The sequence below is a fragment of the Lagopus muta genome, chromosome 3 (assembly GCF_023343835.1).
Source record: "Lagopus muta isolate bLagMut1 chromosome 3, bLagMut1 primary, whole genome shotgun sequence".
NCBI classification, from domain to species: domain Eukaryota; kingdom Metazoa; phylum Chordata; class Aves; order Galliformes; family Phasianidae; genus Lagopus; species Lagopus muta.
In genome coordinates this window covers 80,538,490-80,557,258 of record NC_064435.1, presented here as the reverse complement: position 1 = coordinate 80,557,258, position 18,769 = coordinate 80,538,490, and the positions used below count along the sequence as shown (strand labels likewise).

Sequence of the window (18,769 nt, the reverse complement as noted above, 5' to 3'; positions counted from 1 at the left end):
AAGTCCAATGGGAAGGACAGAAATATTCCAAGAGGTGTTCTGACTACCTTACCTAGAGAAACTGGAGGTAGCCACTTGCTGCAAAGCAATAGGATGTTAAACCCAGGGAGCAGCTGGAAATAGGGTCTTCTTTCTCTCTCCTAGACATACTGATACCCTAACCCTTTAACTCATTTTCATTCTTCTGGGTCTCTTGCTTACTACATTTAGCATTCACATTATCTCCTGGGCTTCACACAACAAAGCAAAAAGCAAGAAGGGGAGAATGTCTCCATCACATTTATGTGCTTCGTGTTACTTGAAGCATAATTACAGCACCCACCCACTTTCATTCTACTCACCTGAAGACAGTTGAAAAGATGGCAGGAGTTATTGTGTGTTTTTTCCCTCTTCCCACTGCTGGCAATGAATAGCTGTCTCCTGTTGGCCTGTTTTCTTTTGGTGTGGAGAGACATTAGCCCCTTCTCATGAACATCAGCTCCTGCACACAGTAACCAAAAGCTGATTTTACTAGGTCAGAAATTGAACTGTTTCTGCAAAATAGAAAATAAAAAAAAAAATAGGGAAAGAAGAAAAATGGATTGATGCAGCAAAAATAAGATCACTTAAATGTTTTCTCACTTGCAACAGAACGACTTCTGGTGGCGCATTGGAGCACAATTCTCTGCCCAGCCCATAAGAGGTTGTGCCCCAAGAGAAAGGGGCTGACGTCTAAAAGTAGCCCTCACTCAAGCTGGCAAGAGACCATGGCTGCTCATGCTGCCTCCTCTGAGCCAGCTGTGGGGATTGCTGGATCCTTTCACAGGATGACACAACTCCCTAAATCTACACAAGGTTATGCCTGCCAAGGGTGACAAAAAAAAAAAAAGCCTTTGGTATCTGTAGTAAATTGAACTGACATGGCAGAGGCCAGTGTGTGCCAGAACTGCCTGAAGAGAGGAAAGGACCTCGTGACTGAAGGGTGTGGGGTGAGTGAGCCAGGCCTCCCCTTTTGGCAGCTCAGAGTGATCATGTTGGTTGGGTTGCCCAAGTCTCCTGCCAAACGCTCTGATTGCCAGGCTGGAGGAGAGGGGAGGCACCCAAGCTCTCCGTGCTGGCATTGCAACCTTGCCCAGCACCCCAGGCCATTCCCTGGGCAGAGCCACTCAGGCAGCAGGCAATGAACAGACCTCCAGGGCTGCCCCTCTTCCAGCTGAGAGATGTAGTTCTACACTGCACAGCAAAGCATCAGCCTTTGCAAGGCCAAGGAGTCCTTATGCTGCACTAGGCTAGCTAACCATCCTTGCTTTCTGCTTGGCCCACAGCAATACAGCTATCTATCCCCCTCTCTGTCAGAGGGAGGATGTGAAGCTGGGTCTCCTGCCACCATGGAAGGGTCGACTGAGGCTAAGCCACTACTTCCTCCAGCTTTGCTATTTATTTTTATGGCCAAGAGACAATCAGGGCTTCTCAAAGGTGGTTTGTCAGAGCTCCCAGTCACGGACGCCATCAAGGGTTAAACATGAGATGGGTTTCAACTTACTTAGCACAGGAATGGAAGAAAAAAAAACTCACAAAAATAAGGCAGAAAAGAAGAAAGAAAAAACAGAGGCAGTTCCAGGCATGCCCAGGAGCAGACCTCTGGGCACCTCAGGAATTTTCCTGGCAAGAACGTAGGCACTTGCAGACTTCAGACGCCTCCAGGGTTAGGCAGTAGCTGAACAGGGGTTTTGAGGATATAAATTTTGGCTGCAGATACCTACAGAGGCAGTTAGGCAGAGCTTACATGCCTAAACCTTTTTTGTGGCTCAAGCCCTAAACTAATATTATGGAAAATACCAGCAATTATTAGGGACTCCTTATCAGATTGGATACATATTCCTTTTGCATAACTTTACCATGGCCTCATTCATGTGGTGCTTAAGGAGGATGAATACCTGTTCTGCATGAGTAATTATGCCAAAGTCTCGTGTGAGAGAGGTAGTTTATGACTGCTGAACAAGGCCGGTTATGTTTACCTATAGAGCTTCATCACTTAAACTAAAAATTATTCTTACCGCTAAGTCTCCCTTGTTGCTTCATTTGCCTGATTGCAAACAGATCCCAGAATGTGTAGTTGCACTAAGATGATTGATGCCAAGATGCTGCACTGAAAGGGAAATATTCTTTTAAGTGTTATCACATCCACAAGCATAAGCAAAAGCCATGTCATGTGACAAAATGTAAATAGAGCATTTCTTAGAAAAGTAGTTTATTTGCCTTCGTGATTTATTATTCAGTGACATGCAGACTATTTTTTCTTTGTTATTGGCACTCATGTTCATAATAACAAGGTACTTGACTTAAAGGTATTTGGCCAACCTTTCCAAAGTGCTATGTAAGCAGTAATCAGAGAGAGCTAAGTTCGTGAGTCAACAAATTGCTCTCCCATGCTGATCAAACAGCGTTGGCATCTCTGTAAAAAAAAGTTCAAAAACAGATTTTGGACTAGTCTACTCAGTTCTCTCTCTAAAATTATTTATTGTATTTGCATTTGGCAGAGTCCAAGCTTAAAATAACTAAAGGTGCCAGTTGTTTTATTAAGAATATTTAACATGTGATTTTCATTTACATTTAGAAGGATAAATGAGATATCCAGTTAGTCTCATGGTTTTTGTTGCCTTAAATTCTATTTCATTTACTCAACCCAGGGACAGATACTTCTCTCATTTTACACCGCGCCTCCTCAGCCTGTCGTAGAAAGCAGCCTCATGCTTGGATCAGTGCTAGTCAGGTCAGCAGAGCTGAGGTTCATTGTGGAAAGCTTTCATTCCATCCCACATGGGGTTACTATTATTAAAGTAACTAACAATCAGATAAAGAGCACAAGCTTATATAAGAGAAGGAACACAAATGAAGTGGAATTTGTACTCATTTTCTATCATCCATGTCCATCATATGTACTCACAAATCCAGGCACTGAATCTGAAACATATATTCCCATGCTTAGTCTCACTACTTCACTGTGTAAACGAATGCCTTAAAATGAAATATAGGTATTTTTGTAACTCATTGCTACTGAGTGCAAAGTGTATTCGGCTACATGAATTATTGCATTTATTTTCAGTATGACTGCCAACTGGGAAACATTTTGGAGGCTTGGATTAAACTGAAATAATTCCCCCCCCCCCCCCCCCCCCCCCCATTTCTTACATGAAATGAAAAATGAGAACATGTCATTTTGCTTTGAAGACCTCCTTCTGACCCCCAAAATGAAACACTTCATCTTTGGACAAGTGTAGTGAAAGCAAAGGAAATTAAAAGGCTAGATTTCACAAAGCAAGATGTGATATTCTGTCCCCTATTTGCTCAGTAGCCTGGATACAAAAGATAAATCCTTTGGCTTCCTGGGGTGCCTGAAGTCACTCTCTCCTCTCTGGGGATGCCACTCACCATCTCTTAGGTTAAGGGGAACAACCAGCCTGCTACCTGTCAGTTGTCCAACTCTCCTCCATGGAAGTGATGCATAGGGCAGGGTAAGCTGCCAGAGCCTGAACTGTTGACTCCAAGGAGCAGATTACCCTGCTGTAGACAAGATGCTCCCTGTAGCAGATATGGTAAATCACAGCCTGAAACAGTGATTGAGCACTTGGTAGGAAGGCAGAGCCAACCCAGGGGAGCTCAGGTACATGTAATGTGCCTGAGTGACTGGAAGGGGTAGAGCCAGAATGCTCCCCTTCCCAGCCCTCATCTAAGGGTTGGCAGTGGAGGCAAGGGCATCTTGCTGGAGATCCCTGCCTACCTGAGGCCTTCCAAAGGTAAGCAGCATTCTTCCTTCATTTTTGCATCTGCTGCATTTTCCTTCATTTTTGCATCTGCTGCATTTGAGCTTGTTCTCATTTGGTGTAGCCAAAGACTTTCCACCCTGCTATTTATTGTACTTTCCATCCCATTATGGCATTAGACTCCCTCAAGATACAGAACTGGGGGTGGAAGCAGTTCCAAGCTGCCCTCCATGTGGGGCTGTTTCATTTTGTCTGTGTAATTAAATTTTCTTTGAGCCCAGGGTTTGCTTTTTTTCAGGGAGGGAGTCCTTCCCATCAGGCTACACACTTAAGCAGCTTTTTAACCAAATGGTTACTTTAGCATTTGGTTTCTACCAAAGTGCTGTTAAAATAGTTTCACTTATTGCAGGACCACAAACATCTGTTAATTATGGGTCCAGATTTTATTTCTTTATATATTTTAATAGCTAGGTCTTATTGACCTTCACTTAACCACTTTTGAAAATTTTACTCTGAATAAAGACTGCTGTGTGGAAAAGTGCAAGCAATTGCCATCATGGGAGTCTTGGACTCAAAGACAGTTTGCAGACCTCATTAAGCCAATGAGTTTGCCAACTACACTCTTCTCAGTTCAGTGAAAGCAACAGTTAAGCTCCATATAGCAAAACAGATGCAAACAACAGAGGCTGTCTGACATGCTTAAGGAGAACTGAGATCACCCAAGTGGACTCCTCTGCTTTGGTATCAGAAAACTGTGTCTCACATTGATAACAGAACTCTGAGAGAAATCCTAAAAGAAGCAGTGCAACAGGGTGGCACCAACATGGGGCCGATCAATGAAGCAGAGTCAGGATTTCTGAACGAGGAAGAAGTCTCCTGATTGTCCTTTGTTTCAGGAAAGATGACTTCTCTGTTGAGAAGCATAATTACAGTGAGAAATCTCGATCGATGCAAAACAAGACTGGCAAGACCTCCAGAGCCCAGATGAATAGAGCTATCTAAATAGGCTAGCATGCCAGAAGGCCTGCATTATGCCATTGAAAACTCTTGTCTTGTGTGCAGGGCTAAAAGAGACTTTGGAGAAAGTCTTGAGTAAGACAACAGTGTTGCTATGGACATAATGCTTTTCAGTTGTTTGCATGAAGGATCACAAGCCTTATGAGAAGCAGCTGAGAGAACTGGGATTATTTAGTTATTTAGTGATTTAGAAGAGGAAGCTCAGAGGAGATGTTACTGCTCTCTCTAACTACCTGAAGGGAGGTTGTAGTGAGCTGAGGGTTGGCTTCTTCTCTCATGTAACTGGCAGTAAGACTAGAGGGAATGGCCTCAAGTTGTGCCAGGGGAGATTCAGGTTGGACATTATGGACAAAATTCTCCAAAAGAGTGGTCAGGCACTGGAATGGGCTGCCCAGGGAGGTGGTGGATTCACCAATCCTACAGGTATTCAGGAAATATTTAGATGTTGTACAGAGGGACATGGTTTAGTAGGAAATACTGGTGATGGGTGGATGGATGATCTTAGAGGTCTTTTCCAACCTTGGTGATTCTATGATATACTACAGGCACCCAGCTCCACTAGATTGAGAGGAGCAAATCCACCTGGTATTATCACAGTGATATTCCAAGGGTACAACTAGTTTAAAATTTTCTGGTAAAAAAAAAAAAAAAAAAAAAAGTAGATGGCAACACACATTCAGTGCTGACAAAAAACAAAAGTGTCAAGATTACTAAGTTCAGTGCTATTTAGGTGCTTTTTACCTGTGAGGGAAAGGAACATCTATGAAAATTTCTGACTGGTGTGCTGATTCGCAGGTCAGTGCTGCCCATAAAGTCTATCCTTCTTGGCTGAATCACCCTTAGCACAGAATACTTTCAAAAACAAGAGTATTTTTCAAAAGGCCAATATATTTGCAGTGGAGTAACTAAGATGTCACCTCAATGCTAACAGTCCTTCAGGATGTGTGTGGCTTAAAATACTCTATGAGATTTAGAATTCTCAATACACTTTTATTCAGCCATAAACCCTTGCAAGAACCAATTTGGAATTGGTTCTTGCAAGGAGCTGCCCAAATACAATTCCCAAGATTGAGATATAGATGAATATGTCACAGTGGCACAGCCATTAGCAAATTCTATGGGAAAGGTAAAAAAAAAAAGAGAGAGAGAGAATGTATCTGGAACACAAATGCATGATAAAATCCTCAAGTGAACATATTTCAGACCTGGTTTTCACATTTGATTTACAGTTTCCAAGTATTTATCACTTCAGGTGGGATTTTACATACTGACCATGGGTAGAACACACCCCATTTTATGATCCCTTTATCTTACCTAAATAGGAGACAGATAGTGACTTCTATACCTGCACATACCTTGACAATAGGAAGGAGTGATGTATTGAAATTTTCCTTATCACCTTCAGTTCTCACACAGGTGTTCCTGGTGATAAAACTACTGAATGTTATAAACAATGATTTCAATTAAAAGTAACAATTGATCTGTAAGAACGTTAAAAAAAAAAAAAAAAAAATCATTTTCTGAGTGGGAAACTGAAAATACTTGAATACAAGAGCGTCTGAATCTTGTCAGTATGGCCACAAAGCATAGAAGCAGTAAGGGAAGTCTGTCTTAGATTTTGTAGATTTTTTTTTTCCATGAAAAATTATCAACAACCTCAGACCTATCCATTTTTATTTTATGTCTGCCTTATGCTTTCTGTATTTGTTTTATGTCCCAGTCTCTTTAGGCCTTTCCATAATCACCTTTCTTTCACCTAGGTTACCTTTCATCTAGGTGTCTCTCTGCCTAATTTTTGAAACTTGGAGTGAGACACTTAGTGAACAAGTTTGTTTTAATCAGTGAGAGGATAGTGAAAGGAAGAGATTCTTTATCTTTCTTTTACCAAAGCTGCTGTTTATACCTAACAATTTAAAAAACTTGGATGTTTTCACAAGGTCAAGACTTGTCTGAATAATTCTCTTTTAGCATCTACAAGAGAAGCCATGTTAAAGGCAGAGGTTTCCAAGCCTGCAGTGTGTGATTTATTAACGGCAGGATTCAATGTACCTCAAACTCCCTTTTACTTCCTATTGCTTCACATGACATGCACAGTACCAGTACATAGGTGCAGTGTGCCACTACATAACAGGAACAGATCCTACAATATCTGCTTAGCAAGAATTGCTTTCTCAAACCCTCTCACAGAGGTGTTCTTCATCTGAAATGGATAAGATTAGGATTTTAGATTCATAGCACCACTGGCAGAAGAGTTATTCCAAGGGCAACTTGTACAGAGTATCAAATATCTCTTGACTGTTCGCAAACCTTCTTGATAACATCAGATGTGCTTAACACTTCTCAAGAATCCTCTTCAAAGAATCAGGACTCCATGGATATGAGGTAATATGCATTAACGAAAATGGAAAAGAGCTCTTGAATTGTTTTTATGTTACTTTTATCTGGAGTGCCACAAGCTGTTACATTAGTAATCTTTACCCTTGCTGCAGTTCTTGTGAGTGTTGGCTGTGGGTTACTCCTCACACTCTGCACCACCAGTACTGTCTCATGGAGTTAGCTCTTTCTTGCTTTCCTCAGTCAGAGTCCAGTAGGATGCCACCATCTGTCAGAGCCTACAGGGAGGCATGGTGTTTAAGAGTGGATTCTCATGAGAAAGACAGCAATGTGAACAGGAAATATCCCACTAGGAATCCTTTCTTGGGACAGGCTCCTGTGGAAAAGAACAAACCCTTATTGTCACTATTGCAGTTTTAACTTTATATTCTTGTGCTCATCCTTTGATTCATCCTCTCTCCCCCCACTCTATTCCCATCCTTTTGGGTGGGAAACAGGATATTTTGTGAAATTCTTTCCTTCCTGTGTGGGTCTACATGACATCTTTAATTAGCAACTCTCTGCAATGGAAGTGAAAAAATAAAAACATAACTATCCTGTCTAGGGGCTTATAATACAGTTGCTTCTTGAGCAGGTATTTCTGGCAGCATTTTCTGTCTCTTACTAAGACTGCTGATATTACTGTTTAAAAATATCACCATAAGAATTAAAACACACTCCCCTGCAGAACTTGTGGCCAGGGAGAGCTTTACAGAGAGCATCCCTCTAAGTGCCTCACTAAAGCAGAAAGGAGTGATGTGAGAGAGACCTCTGTCTGCTTCCCCAGATGGAGCTCCAGTCAGTTGGCAAAACCCAGAGCTGGAGGTCACTTTTTTTCATTGATTTACCTGGGAGCTGATCAGAGTGGGGTGGCCTTCTGTGGAGATCCCCTGTGGCTGAGAGGCCTTTCCTAAGGCTTTCATGTTATGGAGGCACAGACAGCAGTGCTGGCTTGAAATGAGGTCAGAACAGAGAAAAGCCTGGCAAGCTTGGAGCACCTGGCCATCATAACTTCACTGCTTTTCTCTATATGATGCTAGGAATAAAGTTCTGTAAGACTCATCTGGAAAGGCTGTCCTTAAACACCAGCAGTCCAGTCCAAGTGATTACCCCTAGCTCCTGGATCTCTTCTAGCCCTCTCCTCTCCTTCAGACCCACTGAGCAGAAATTTCCTTTTCTAAATATCTCCAGGCTGCTGGTAGGGCTGCACAGTCCCAGGAGATATTGATATGGTTTTATTCTCTGATGTTTGGCATCTGGGAAAACTTATTTACACCACTACAGAGCAGCCCGCACTTGCTTTGTGACAATAAGCAGAAACTGCACAAGAAGGAAGAACAGGGAAGAACCACACTCTGCATACCAGTGTGGCATTCCTTCTGCACCAGAAGTGCAAGTGTGAACTAAGAACACTGCAGAATGAATTACAGTGTTGTGCTATCAGCACGGTGTTTGACATACCCCAAATGTTCTTGAAAGTTGGTGTGCAAAGCACTGGAGTATCTCACCACACAACAACAGATCACGTCAGAGAAGTGTCTCATGCAAAACAGGTAAGAAATTTTCATGCCAAGTTCATGCAACAAATCTCTGAGCTGCTCTCCCACACTGTCCCACTGATATGTTTGTCCACAACCATGTCATAACATAAAGTGACTGGAGGCACTTCCTCCTGATTTTCATACAGATCTAATCATGAAATGAGTGTGTGGTCATATTTGTGCTGGAACTGCACGTACAAAGTTTGCATGCCCCAATCAATTAGCTTGCAGCAGAAAATAGAAACTGCTATTGCCAAGGGCTGAACTCTGAGCAAAGATTACCAGTGTGTGAATATTATTAATGGCATTAAGTTCTTTATCACATCTTGTAAAGCCTTATCAATCAAACTACAGGTGTTAAGCAGGTAAAAGCTGTAGCTTGAGGGAATAGATAAGAACTTTTCTCTTTGGATCTTAAGCACTGTTCCATAGTAGCATTTTCCTTAGAGAATGTGTCAGGATACCAAAAGGAAAAAAAAGGGAGAATTTTTTCAGGCTTGAGGCAGGAAAGGGTGGAAATTTTGTAGATAGTTTTAGGGGAAGCATAATAAGCCTCTCAGAATGATTTTCAATACCGATCTCCTTCCAGTCACAACCGCTGTTGCTTCTATTTACAAAATAATTTGCCTTTTTCTTTAAACAACCATTTTCTGGTGTTGTGAACAACTATGTCTTGTGAATTTGTGAAATATGTGTGGAAAGATGGGCAAGGACATGTGAACCACAGGAGCTTGTAATACCATGGGCACCCAAAATAAACGTGCAGCAACATTACATACAGACTTGTTTGCTAAGCTGGGACCTATTGCACATTGCTTGGCTTGCACCAGTCCTATACCATAGCACTATAAATATTTAATAAGCAGAATGTAAAGAAATCAATTTCAAGCTACAACTGAATCCCCCAATAAAGTTCCACTATTACTGCTCTGTTGTATATTACACGCTATTGATTCCTCTGGCTTCTTTTACAAATGAGGTGTCTTGGTGGGTTGGGGCCTCAACCTTTCATCTGAATTCAGATCCCTCCTGAGCTTGGGAGTGAAAATGAATCTGACACCTTGCCCTAAGCCCCCATTTGGGTACAGGGCTCGGGGCTCCGGCAACAGCAGGCTCTGCTCAAGGCTGACATACTTCCACACAGTGGTATGACAAAACTTTCTGATCTGTGCCCACTTTCTCTTCTAAAATACCTCTTTCTCTCTGCAAGACCAGGAGCTGTACACATAACAAGGAAAGATGAGAGACCTATGCCCATTGCAATCTGAAAAACGGGTTTGAGTTTTTGAGCTGAAAATCTGTAATTTGGAGGAAAATTTTTTGTTGTTAACCCCATTTTTTTTTCTTAAGTAGCTTTCTTCATACTTTCCTCTTACACCAAGGAGAAGAAATAACCAAAAGGAAAGACTTGCATAAGAGGTACAGGTCCTAAGCAGCCTAAAAAGAGGTGGAAAAGAAGAACTTGTTTTCAGGTCTGTAGTCAGTCAGAGGTTTCAACTCAATTTGAAGATGGACAAAAGCTGTGCTTGTTGTTTTACAGCTGGGAAGAAAGGCAGAGCTGTACCAAAGCATGCTGTTTGAAGCAGGCATCAGAAAGCAGAGATCAGAAATTTGGCACTGCCTCTCCAGTTCTGAATTCCTGCTACTGAACCTGAATTTGAAACCATGGGAAGTGCAAGCAAAAAACAGTCATAACCAAGCAAAAAATTTGCTCTGCTAGAAAAAAATACCTGCAAAATTTTCTACATATAAACTGGTATCAGAACTACCTATCTCCTAAAGCAAACTACTGCAGATGAACTTCCTCTTACACAGGTGCATCTTTAAATGAGTTGATTTTGTCAGCATTTCAGCTGGCACCTAACTATACTGTTGGTTCAGTTAAAACATTTTTAATTACTATATTTTATTACAGTGAACCTCTCCTGTAGTCTCTCAGCTGTCTGGAAGAGTGTTACACTGTCTTTTTTTAATCTAATGGCTTACATCTATTTGCAGAGGTAGTACCCCTGCAAAAGGTGAGAATTGCTTTGTGTCCACACTGATGATGGGTTGAAACTCACTTCCTGACTCTGAGCCCTTTGGATGTTGGAGACAACAGCCCTGAACTTGCCAGCCCAAGTTTTAGCTACCTCTGTGATCCAGATATGGAGAAACTGGCTTGTCAAGGTGCTTATCCACACTATTGAGAAATAAGTGAGTTGATTTATTCCACTCACTAGTCTAATCTAACACATCAGACCTTCACCTGAATGCCCAATCCCAGTTACTAAGATTGACTAATTTGAGTAATTGAAGTGATCTTACTTAACGTTTACCTTAAACGATCTGTCAGTCTGATTCAGATAAAGTTTCAAACGGTCTCTGTGCTTTTGATCTCAAACTGACCTCAAAATTAACACAGGCTTGGCTCAGATAGAGTCCAAAATCCATGTAGTATATCTGTACCATATCAATGTCCAAGCCTTCTTCCTGATTCCAACAGCTTAACTAAATCTCACCTCAACCCATCACATCTCTATTGCAAAGTGGGGCCCGAGCTGCAGGACAATGCTAGGGAGCTGAGAGGACGAGCAACACAGCACTTTCAGAAACTCCTGTGGCTGAAGAGGGGAGAGAGGAAGGAGGGAGATCTCTCTGCCTCGTTCTTTAAAATGCTGTGATTTGATGGATTCTTTCTTATCTCCTGAGATAGAAAATCTGCCTGTGAGCAATGAGATCAAGAGCCAACATGTCCTTTCAGCACAAGTGACACTTAATTATTTTATATAAGACACCAGGTAAAAAGCATTTCTATGAATGAAAGCTCAAAGCAAGTTGAAGCCTTTAAAAGCTTTCCTTCTCCCTAATGCTGACTTCACAGCACTGCTACAGAGAGAAGAGCTTCTAACATCCGAGGGCGCTACACATGGCACACCATTTCTTTTAACATGAAAAGCCCTCCTTAGCTATATTTGCTTTTAACAGCTCCATTCCTTTTTGCATTCATTTAGCAGGTACAGTATAGGTACTTCAGAGCAACTCTAAATACAGTCTTTTCAACAGTGACTTAGGACCCTAACTACAGGTGTGGAGTGCTGAGCTCACTGGTTTTCTGAACAACGCCAGCTAAGTACACAGACAGATGCCTGGGGAGGACATTTCAAGTTAATTCTGCAACTAACCTCATACAAAAAAAAACTCCCAGGCACCTTGTTTACAACCCAGTGTAACAATGTGCCTTTGAAAATTGCTTTTTAAAGATATTTCAGCTCACATTTCTCTGTTCATGCTTAGGCTTTTTTTGCTTCTATTTCCGAGTTTTAAAAGCAAGGGAGCAAAAGTGCAAATAGCTGCAGACACACAGCCGGGCACCTGAGGCCTATTAAAATCATTACCTGTAATTTGCATCTCTCTTTATCGTTTACCCTTTACTACTGTTGAAAGGAGTAATGCATAAACACCTTCAAAAATCTGATCCAATGAGGTGAAGTAATTTCAGAAGGTGAAACTGAGGTTCTCAACACCCTTAGAAACGCTACATTTTTTATTTTGTTTTTTTACCTCAAGTCTACAGAAATGTTTGTATATCACCTAAAACCACAAAGCCTGATTTTTATTAGGCTGTGGGTAACACTGGTAGGTTATTATTCTAAGATACCATCGTGGAAAAACTTCAGTTACAACTTAATTAATTTAAACACTGTCATTACTTTTGAATGGAAGCATTTTATCCAGGCAAAGGATCACTCCTGAGTGGCTATATTTGTACTGAAGAATAAGCATGAATCTAGGGTTCAGCTAAGGTCAGCAGTCAGTTATTGTATTAACACTTATGTTATACTGCTGCCTACAGGTTCATATTTAAAGTTAGGGTATAACACTAACTTGTGTTTAAACAAGGCTCCTGTCCCAAACCTTATAAAACAAGCAGATAAGAAAGATATGGGAGAAGGTGCCTAGCCTAACCCATTTTATCTTTTTAACACATTATAACACAGTCATGTTTGGATATAATTGAATGCATCTCTTCAGCTGCCTTGTAGCCATGACAGAAAGGGCTGTTGTTTTAGTTCGGGTTTTTTTTTGTATTTTTTCCTATATACAGGAAAGAAATTCAAAAGGAAAACAGTGATGCTGGTGCTTGTGTTAGGGGTACTTATGGAAATAATATGAATGGCAGCCCTCCCCACAACAGGCAGGTATCCACTGATCATTGTTTGTAGCAAACTCTGATTTACATTTGTGGACAAATGCAAATTTTCTAAAGCAAACATAGATGTACTTTGAAATTCTCATATATATATACGTTGTGCACAGAAAACACCATTTTTTCCCCTTATTTTGTAGTCTACATATCCCTTACATTTTGCTCGTGGACACTAATGGCTTCACACATTGTGGCTCACTAGTATTATGAAAAATGCAATGTTGCACTTGCTACCCATTTCATCAAAATAAAAAAAGAATAATTCTTGGGAATGGAGTAAAGGGGAGGCAACTTTCTTCTTCAGTTCATGTTCACAGTTCTTCTTTGGGCTAATGCCTCTAATTGCCACAGACATATTTTGGATTTTAAAATACTGTCTGAATACTAGAAGATTCCAGCTTAGTGCCGTAGAGGAGCAAGGCACATCTACAAACACTGCCTGTCCTCCTTACACAACTGATTTTGACAATCCACAATGCCACTGACTTCAGGTAAAGCTGATGGCAGCTCAAACTGTGTTCCTCCATGTGCCACAATACAGTATTTTCCTGTAAAAGGAGATCCCTTTATTTGAACTATTAGCTATTAAAACTGCCATTACATAAAGATCATATAAACTAATAGAAATGTTAGTATTTCACAGTCAACATCCCCTGCACCCTGGAGGCTGGATAAGGTATTCGTCATCTCTAATTAACATTGTCTAACATTCGTAACGCTAGGAAGTGATTGCCACTATACAATTTTCTACGTAATGATTGGTCAATTTGTTGTAATATATCATCAGGATTACTGAATTATTAGCTATAATTACAACCGCAGAGTCAATAGCAGAGTCACAGCAAGGGTAAGTAAACACTACAGAATTATGAGGAATGGGAATACCTTTCTAACAGCTATGGCATATTAGTAATACAGAGACCACCCACTGTAACAGTTAGGCACAATGATAAATTCCTACTCTGAGAAGGTAGAATTGGGTATTTCCTCTTAATGGACTGAGTCATCTTGGTGACATCCCTTTAAAGCTCCTCTCTGGTTTCTGCCTACCATCTGTGGAGCATGTGTGTTGGGTGCTTTAAACTAAATAAAAACCATGCATCTTGCCAGACTCAATTTTACAGCTACCACTGTGAAATCGTTCACACAGGATACCTGAGGATGTACCTGAGGATGTACCTTTCTCACTCACAGGAGTTTACATCCTGCTTTCCTACAGCAGTTCAATTACCCCAAGTCCTGTTTTCAGAAGTGGTCTGAAAACTTTCCACAGCCTCTCAGGCAGAGGCAGATGCTTCATTCTCCAAGGCCCAGATCCTCAAATAGTATTTAGATATTGATTTCCAGGTATCATGGATAGATCATACAATCTCTTGGGGAATTCATCTTAGTTATTTCTGAGAATATGAAAGAAAGGTTTGATGGCATTCACTACTGCGATGGCAGTGACTACTGCTTTTAATTATACTTTTCAAATAACAGAATTTTTGCTCCTAAGTGCTAACAGTGGACCTCACTTTTCAAACTTATTCCCAATTTTAAAGAATGCCAAAGTTTTAGAAAAAGAAAATATCCAGAACAAGTCTAGTACTTTCAAGGAACCCACAGGAAAACTGTTTGAGATATTTCACATTTCAATCTGAGTTCAAGGTGTGTTGGGAAATGACCAGAGGGTTCAGTGGATGGAAACATGACCAGCAAATTCCAACAGAGACTGCAAGATTCGAAGTCTAATTTAGGGGTGTTGCTCAGATTTATAGATTATCTAGCTAATGTCCAATCACAGCCTCACAGGTTGAAAATGTGACATCATCTTTTGAAACAAGAAACAGATCATTAAAATTCAATCAGCACAATTAACATTACAGCTTAATCTTGTTCAACCAGCTATGGGTTTCAGTCATGTCACCCTTTTGGAGGAATTTGAAGTAAAAAATAGTTGTTTTACATTTTTACAGCTGCCTCAAAAGAATTCTGGGAAGGCCACAGCTCTGCCAAAACCCAGGGTAGCCCACAATGGTACTGGAGGGAAACCAGCCGGACTACAGCAGCCAACCAGAGCCATCCATCGAGTCGCTGCCTGGCTGTGTGCATCTGTGGCCTGCCCTAATGGCCCTTACCTAGCCTGTTTCAGACAAAAAGAAAAAGGGTGCTCAAGCTTCAGCTACAGAGAAAGTGATTTTTGAGGAACAAAAAATGCGGCTGTATTCCTGCACCCTTTTTTGGAAATTTGGCACAGCTGCTTGTTGAAGAGGAGGTCTTGATCCAAGCTGGCTGAGTGACAGTGGAGTATGTTCATTCCCAAACTGCAGGTATTCCAATTTGTCTATGATCTTGAAATGAAAACAAAAGCTTTTCATCTGGAAGAGTGTTGAAACTTTTATTTCTGGGTTAGAGAGACCAAGTTTTCAATCAAGCTTTCAGATCAGACATGACTGGAGACCTCATCCCAGGGTGGATGGGGAAAACTCCCCATTCATCAACACAAGGCTCTCTGCAAAATGTTTTGACATCCAAGCAGCCATGTATTTCAGTTAAAATATATTTCATCAAACATGTTCTGACCAATTCTATTCTTGAGATGACATCGTGTCACCAGCTTGTGGAAAGATCAGTATTTTAAAAAAAAAAAAGAAAAAACTCTCATAAAAATAGAACATGGAAACGAAGCAGAGTAACCACCAATTGGTCAAAAGCCATTTGTCAGGAAAATTAAATATAAGTGCAGGCATATTCTGTTTCATCACATACTGTTCCTTCTAGGGGTGAAGGGCACTTAAAGTCATTTCTTTATTTTGGAATGAGACTGTAAGACAAACAGTTTATCTTCAGCTTGGCAAAAGAAAGTTACATTAATGTCCATCTACACAAAAGTGGTGCGAAACAGAAAATGTTATAATTAAAATAGTATCTCTTCAGCTGAGTATGAACTACTTTTTCACAGGATGCAATTGAATGCCAGTGCCTTGATAGAAAAATTCCAGGGAATCCAGAAAACACAAACCCATGTGCACACACACACGTGTATATATGTACATGTATATACATACATGCACACTACGTAGGATCTATGCATAGATACAGTGGTGTGTACATGCATACATACCACATCTAGAGTTCCATTAAAATATTTCTCTTGCCTCCTTAACAACCATAGTTACAGTAATCAATTTCCTTAGATGGAACAGAACCTGTCTAAGCACTGCATTCTCTGATCACCAGTATTTGTACAAGGTAATTTTACGTTTCATTTCACTAGTGATGACAATCAATTTTTCTCTGTAACAAATTTTCTAGTAGAAGGAATGTTTGAAATGCTGAAAGATTTCCCCAAAGAAAGGTTCTGGAAATAAAATGGGAGCTTATTTATCTTTTTCAAGATCTTTGTAAGTTGGAAATGGAGAAAATTATCTCTCCTCACACCATTATGTTATCAGACTACAAGGAAGTACATATTTCATTATTTCTGATGAAGTGAAAATGAGAGGGAAAAAAAGCAGAGAAAGCACAGTGTTTAAAAGCCAACCCCCTATTTGGTGGAAACATCACCATTTTTCATTCTAACAGTCTTACCACCTTTTTAGAGGAAGATGAACTGAAATGCGACGCACATTTTCTATCAAATTTGAAACACTATTTTAAAAATACCTTACTTCTCATGAGACTTCATAGTTTCCTCTTTTATTTATTTTGAAACAAATTTCAGCATATTCCACTTTGCATTTTGGATTATCTGAAATTTCAAACTGAAAACTTCAAAGCAAGCCATCTCCACAGCCATTACTTTTGTGTGATTTTGATCAAAGCCATGGAAATTCCTGGTTCCACCCCGGAATAATGAACTGATCCGGGTTTCACTTGAAATCCAGCTCTGAGGAGCTGACTTACCTATCTGGTTTGAAAGAATCCTGCTGTCTTCACCTGACCCGAGAGCATCTCCTCAGAACAAAGCTCTCCTCCAACTGGAGCACATCCATGCAACAGTCTTCATCCTTACTATGTGGGGGGCATTACTGTTTCGCTGTCAACCTCCAGTTTACCAATCTCCTCCAAGTTCAGAAAGCTCCTTCCTTCTGTGTCTTGAAGATCAAGGTTTTTTAACAATTCACTCACTAGCTGTGTTTGCCTGAAGAGACCCTCCCACCGCTCTTTTATCCTCTGAAGGCAGGCCAATTTTCAGCTACAGCCTGATGGTTGCCTGGGTTAACCTCTGCATTGTTTTATGAGGCTTAGAAGCCCCAATACGCATTCTGAATAGCGTGTCTGATCACACTCCTCTGGCAGATAACCAGAAAATTAGGAAAGCACCAGCATGAAACTCCTATCATCTTCTGGGGGAATGCCCAGCAGGTAAGCAGGGCCTTGCACATTGATTTCTAGATTGTCTGCAATGAAGACACAGAAAAGGCAGCTGTGCAACAGTACTGTAAAACCACTATTTCAGTACACATGCAAGGCAAGGCCCTGGTGTTGCATTAATGCCACATTTTCTCTTAGAGTGACTTTGAGATGAGCATCTTGATAGAACTTTTCAGCCCTGAAATATGCATATGACACTAAGATGGCTGTTCAAGATAAGACCACCCCTAGTTTAATCCAGATAATTTATATTCAAGTATTCTGGATTTGAATTTTCATTACTCAGTTCAATGCCTTTTGTCCCATAGGCAGTTTTATCATTTTTAGGACATTTTTCGGTTACACTGAATGCCTATTCTCTTGTCAACAGTAACTGCATGTTGAAGCAGTATGTAATAACACAGGCAAAAAGATTTGTTTTACTTCAACTTACTTTAAGTGCTCATCTTTCACTTACAGGTGTGGGAGGGGTGTTGTCTGAAAGCAGGTTCAGGTTCAAATGCAAACTTTATGCAGGAAAATTGAGGTTCCATTGTTGGTCTAGTCTTCAGTCAGCAGAAAATTGTCCCATTGTAAGAGTGAAGCCCTCTAGGCTACTCTAGATGACTCTGGGAGTCTAATACATTCCCTGGACACCCAGAATTCCTGGGGCATAAGTCATCCTTCCTAAACCTGGATGTTTCCAAAATGAGTGGAATTTAAAGGAATATATATTTTTGCCTCAGAGTTTTAAGTTACTTCTTTTTTTTTTTCTTTCTTTCTTTTTTAATTAGGAAAACTAAGCAGCTCAGAATTCACAATTAAATCCCAGCTCCTTAGGACTCCATTCCCCTTCCACATTTCATTGCTTTGCCCCAAATCCAAAACATACATTTAACCACCTCTTGCTAAGGTCAGTGGGATTTGTTTAAATCCCTGTCCTCCCTGAAACACAGAGGAACCCAGCTCCCCTGTGCTTATATCACCTAAGCTTCTCAGATTTGTTCCATAGCATGGCCTGGGAAAGAAATTGTTTCAAGGTGTGCAAAGCATCTGCTGCTTTTGGTGGACTAAAACTACTGAGGAGCTGTTGCCAGGGGAAGAAAAAAAAAAAACCCAGAGCAAAACAGAACACACAGGAGGAGAAAAGAGAGTGGGGCTGGAGGTGCAGAGTCCCCCTCAGACCCAGCTCTTCTTCCAGATTTACTGAGCTCAGCCTGGGCACTGGGTCTGGCCAAGCTTGCTTGCTATCTGCATTTATCTGTTTGAGGCCTCTCAAAGCTGTTCTAAAAACAGGGCTCTGACTCTATTTCCTGGCAATTTATTACCCGATAGTGTGTCAGCCGAGGGCACCCAAAGCTGCTTACTGCTTAGAAATTTGTTTGCCTGCGCAACATCCTCCCAAAGACACCTGCATTGCTGCGGGGAGGAAGGGGAAAGAGGCAAAGGTGTGCCACTTCTTCACAATTTGGAAACATGCTGAAATGTTTTCTCACCCACATTGATTTGTTGATCTCCACTTAGAGTGCAAGAAATTGGACTACAGACCCGGAGGCAGCAACGTTAAA

The 18,769-nt window shown here is 40.9% G+C and overlaps 2 long non-coding RNA genes across 3 annotated transcripts in view; both read right to left on the bottom strand.

The window, feature by feature from the left end:
• Window positions 1-349: 349 nt before the first annotated feature.
• Window positions 350-6,182, bottom strand: LOC125690728 (uncharacterized). Its single transcript, XR_007375758.1, has 3 exons — window positions 6,116-6,182; window positions 2,037-2,128; window positions 350-481 (listed from the first exon to the last, which is right to left on the bottom strand). It is a non-coding gene; the product is annotated as an uncharacterized LOC125690728 (long non-coding RNA).
• Window positions 6,183-7,264: 1,082 nt separating this feature from the next.
• Window positions 7,265-18,769, bottom strand: part of LOC125690730 (uncharacterized) — a 39,978-nt gene continuing 28,473 nt past the window's right edge. For both annotated transcript variants that reach the window (XR_007375760.1, XR_007375761.1), the window contains exon 3: window positions 7,265-7,470. This is a non-coding gene — a long non-coding RNA (uncharacterized LOC125690730). The remainder of the gene's footprint in view (window positions 7,471-18,769) is intronic.